The following is a 5,138-nucleotide window of genomic DNA, read 5'->3' as shown; positions in this document are numbered from 1 at the left end:
TATATATATATATATATATATGTATATATGTGTGTGTGTGTGTGTGTGTAAATTGTAAAAAGAAATGTGTTAGCTGCCATTGCTGCCATCTCCTGAAAATACTATTTGTCTGGCCGTCATGTTGGCCCCTGTACTTCACTACTGGATTAAAGCTGGCCATTCATTGCTCAAGTCCTGCTGGCCAAAATGTGAGCTGTGGGTGGCTTGTCTGCACCATTCTATTCAACGAAAGAACAAAATTCAATTTTGTGCCTTTTGTAGATGGATCTGGGCCGATAATTGTCGGCTGAGCAGTGGCCACAGTCAATGACCCCCAGTTACTGTTCAGGTATTCAGGCGCTGGCTGTTTGGATACAATAGTCCAGCAGTGGGGATTTGCCCATCTTCGCTGTTGTGGATGGACGAATTGGGCATTTATTCCCATTTAGCCCATGGGGCTGAATGAGAAAAAGACTACCAGTGTATTGCAAGCTTGAGAATGTATGTTAAGGTCTCTGACTTTTCTCATTTTTTCTAATTGTCCTCATCTGTACATTTACTTAATGTGGACCTTGCACCTCAACTATGAGGTCCACTTATTCAAGGTGCTCCCACCCCAAAACGTCGGCTCATAAAAAATACAGCAAGGAAAGATTCTGGAGCTGATTATAGATCATTCATGAATGGAACCTCATGGTATCTGCACATCGTATGTGATTCTATGTAGAGTTTGCCAGATGCCAAGAATACAGTGTGCTCTGATGTGTAGATAGTGACCATATATAGTGGCTGCCACCTCTTCCCATCCACGTCCAACCTCCTGCTCTTTACTATTGGTCAATGAGGCCGTTAGATGCAGGAAGGGGATGGGATAGAGCCAGCAAACATGGAGACCAGAAGCTATTTGCACATCCGAGTCTTTAGTATTTGAGCTTCCCGGGGTAATCTTCAGAGAATCAAATCTTAAGAACAGACTAGAATTGAAGTTCCTTCAGGGGACAGAAACTGATGTGAATAAATCTATGTACTCTGTAAAGTGTTGCATGATGTGTCAGTGTTATGTATATGCTGGAAATAAAAAAATTATAATAATGAAGAAGTCTATTTTTATCTTTTACTTGCCCACAGGTTGTAAGCTTCAAAGAACAAGCTGAGGTTCAGCATTTTACATTTTCTTTAAATTATTGAGAAAATATCGCACTATTTTCTAAAGATTTCTACTAGGGGTGATTAAATTCAATTAAAAGCTTTATTTTCTCCAAAATCTCTGCAGATATCAAAAAATGTTCGCAAATCATTGGCCATTTTTGGCAAAATGCATTGGAGTCTATGGGGAAGGCAAAAGTAAGGGTCGGTTTTGTTGGTTTTTAGAGGGTTGAGTGGGGGATCCTGAGGGTCAAGGTAGTCAGAATTCAAGCTATGGATGGCCCTGTTGGCACCACTTGCCTCTACAAATATCGACTGACAAATCAAAAAAGCTAGGTAGAAAATTGTCTGCTGAACATTGACCACATTCATATAGATGCTGTCATTATTCAGGTATTCTGTTTAGGATGAATGGGAGAATCAATTGATTTCTCATGTTCAGCTTACGCAGATTTAAATATATGGGTTTAGAAACACATGTACAAAAGATACCAAAATATATAAACTAAACTACTCTAAATACCCCCCAAAAAAAACAAAAAATGGGGGCAAAATCATCCCTAGTTCTTAAAAATTGGGTCAAATACGAACAGCAACAGTCACAGAATTATGTAGAATTCTCTGTATGGGAAAAAAAAATGTGATTGTTCCACCTTCACACCAGTGTCATGCGACACATGTCTCACAATAAAATGTGCGTTTTAACTTTGCATTGCTGCAATACACAGAAGCGCATGGTGCACAATGTAATGCTCCGCAGTGCTATTTATTTCCAGAATCACCCCAATGCACCTACACTTGTGTTGCAGCGCACAAAAACACACAGATGTGAACCATCCATATTAAGGGGGAAAAAAAGCCTCCAGTGCATTGCAGAGCTATGGCAGCCTGTTCAGAATAAATGACCTGCTTAATGGAATGCTTGTTAAAACTACAACACCATGTGTGTTATTACCTAAAGGGCCCATTCACACTGTGTAATGCATTTGGATTAAAGCATTAACCTGCACTGCGTTAAAGTAGCTCATTATGCATGGTCTGCCAATGTACCCCATTTATTGTGAATGGGCTGCCAATGATTCCCATCATGAATGAGCTGCCAACATACCACATTTATTATGATTGGGCTGCCAATGTACCCTATTTATTATGAATGGGCTGCCAAAACACACCACAATGGATAAAAAAAATGTACACGACCCATTTTGTCAATACGTTTGCACCGCAAAGCATGGTATCAGTGGCGTCACAAGGGGGGTGCGGGCCGCACACGGGTGACACCATTGGAGGGGTGACACCAAAATGACTGGCAGTCATTTTGGTGTCACCCCCTTTAAAAAATGTGGGCACTCGGTCATGAACTGACAGCCTGACAGTATCAGGAGAGAGAAGGGGACCCAGCGGCATGCCTAACCCCGCCGGGTGAAAGTCCCCTCCTCTTTCTGCCGACATCCACCACCAAGACGGCCGCCGGCAGGCGTCAATTAGATGGATGCGCTTGAGTGGGGCTGTCACTGTGGGGTGTCACTCGGTCTCGGCTCCGGGTGACACCCGGCCTCGGAACGGCCCTGCACGGTATGTGTCCATGCATTGAGGAAATTACATAGTTACATAGTATTTGAGGTTGAATAAAGACATAAGTCCAGCAAGTCCAACCTATTGCGTGTATGCATTTATGTTCGAGCTGGTGTGTGCGTGTCTATGGGTCTATGTGTGATTTTGCTCTTAAGAGTACTGGTACCCCTTTAAGTTATGGTTTCCATGAAACTCGTCCAGGAGTTTCTTAAATGATTCCACTCTCTTAGCTGAAATCACTTCCTGCGGCAGAGAGTTCCAGACCTTAACCGCTCTAACTGTGAAGAACCCCTTGCGCCCCGTGTGTTGACATTTTTTTTCTACCAATTTTTGGTGATGCCCCCTGGCCTTTGTTACAGAGCTAGCCGTGAACAGTTTGGTAATAATGTTGCTGTCACCATTGAACAGTTTATACAAGAAGATCATGTCCCCCCTTAATCTCCTAACCTCCAAAGAGAACATATTTAATTTTAACAACCTTGTTTCATAGTTCAGGTCCTTGAACCCCGTTATGAGTTTGGTAGCCCTCCGCTGTATCAGTGACCAAAACTGGACCGCATACTCCAGATGAGGCCAAACCAATGATGTACATTTAAACACATTTTCAACACCACAATGATAAAAAAAAATGTACATGACCCATTTTGACAATGCACTGCACCACAAAGCAGGGTATGTGTCCATGCATTGCGGAAATGTGCATTTAAACACATTTTCAGGGTTATTCACCAAAGAGGGAAGAGTTTGGAGAAAGCTGATTTAGAAACATTCTCCAATTCAGCTCACTTTCCAGTTCAGCTATGTTGTCCTTGATTGTTCACTTCTCCTGCCTTCTCCAAACTCTTCACCCTTTTGTGAATAACCCTGTTTGACTCAACACACACACATGTGGATGTGCCTTAGTGGGCCCCCAGTACTTTTTTCAAGCAGGTTGGAAATATTTGAACACTTATCTACTGCTTACATTCAGCTAGCACTGTGCTTCGGATACTGTGGGGAGCTTCCGGCACATGTGCCATCCAGGTGTGTACGTCAACTGAAAGCATAATCTGACCGTTCCTAATTAACCGATTTAAGAGATAATTAGGGATCTTTATGTATTACATATAAACACATGCCTATATATACCCTTACCTATGCATGTGGAGGTCAGGTCAGCCTTCCCCAAATAGAGGCAGACAATTGACAGCTCCTATCAAACATCTTATCAGGGCGACATTAAACCTAAGTATGCCTGAAACACTTTGCAATTATACAATTACTTATGGATTTAAGAAGGAAAGATAAGTAAATAGCAAGTAATAATAAAATCTTAATAGTTGTGTTTTTTCTTGTCTTTTAAATCATGACGTTGGAAGAAAGCGAGGTTGATGTAGTGTCTGCTAAAAAAAAAAAAAAAAAAATCTCTCCAGCTAGTCATCTGTTAAAGGCAACTGACTGATGCAGGCTTAGGCCAGTCCTAAGGGTAATTATTCTTAACCCACAAATAAAGTGCCATCTGCTTACGATTACCATTCACTCTGCTAGTAATTTAAGGAGATGCAGCTTTTTTTTTCTCTCTTCCCCTTTTAAAAGTTGACAAGCAAAGGTACAAATTGGGAAGGTCTTAGAAAAGGGCTTCATTTATTGAAATGCACCAAGAATGATTCATTGTTTACAGGTTTAAGGTACAGATGTTGGTTTTGATGTAGAATTCTGTAAACTATTATTATTATTCAGGATTTATATAGTGCTGACAGTGTGTGCGGCGCTTTACAATAGAAAGGGAGATGGTGCAGTAAAAGCACAATTTCACACATAAGAGATAGGAGGACTCACAATCTAAATGGGAGGGGCAATTAATATCTTCATTTTTTTTATTAAGCAGAATGCATACATAGGCCTGTGTTTACTAAGGCAAAGCACAGACCCCCAATTTCTGTCTGTGTTCAGTGCAGGCACCCCCTCCCTTATCTGTGTATTGAGCAGACGGGGTGCTCCTCTTCTGTGCATTATGCAGACACCCCCCTTCTCTGTCTGTGTACTGAGGAAACACCTCCCTTCTCCTCTGTGCATTGCGCAGGCACCCCCCCTTTCTTTGTGTGCTGAACATAGACCCCCTGTTCTGTGCACTGAGACCCCCCCAACCTGTGCACTGAGCAGACAGCCCCTCCTCTGTCTACGTACTGAGCAGACCCCCTTCTCTTCTTTTTTTTTCCCCCCAATCTGTGCACTGAACATTCACCCCTCCTCTGTACTGTACACTGAGCAGACACGCTTTAATTATCTTTGCTGATCAGTGAAGAAATTCCATTAAGGTTCAACATGGCTGACCAAGTGACCAGTAGATCCCTGAGCATCTCATAGACATGTCCCATCCGATCTAAAAGAATCAGGCACTATGTTTATGGCCATTGTTATATCTAATCGCTGAAAAAATAGGAATTGCATCTCCTCTC

Source organism: Nanorana parkeri, unplaced genomic scaffold (genome assembly GCF_000935625.1).
Source record: "Nanorana parkeri isolate BGI_ZX_2015 unplaced genomic scaffold, ASM93562v1 scaffold298, whole genome shotgun sequence".
Taxonomy (NCBI): domain Eukaryota; kingdom Metazoa; phylum Chordata; class Amphibia; order Anura; family Dicroglossidae; genus Nanorana; species Nanorana parkeri.
This window is presented reverse-complemented; position numbering follows the sequence as displayed.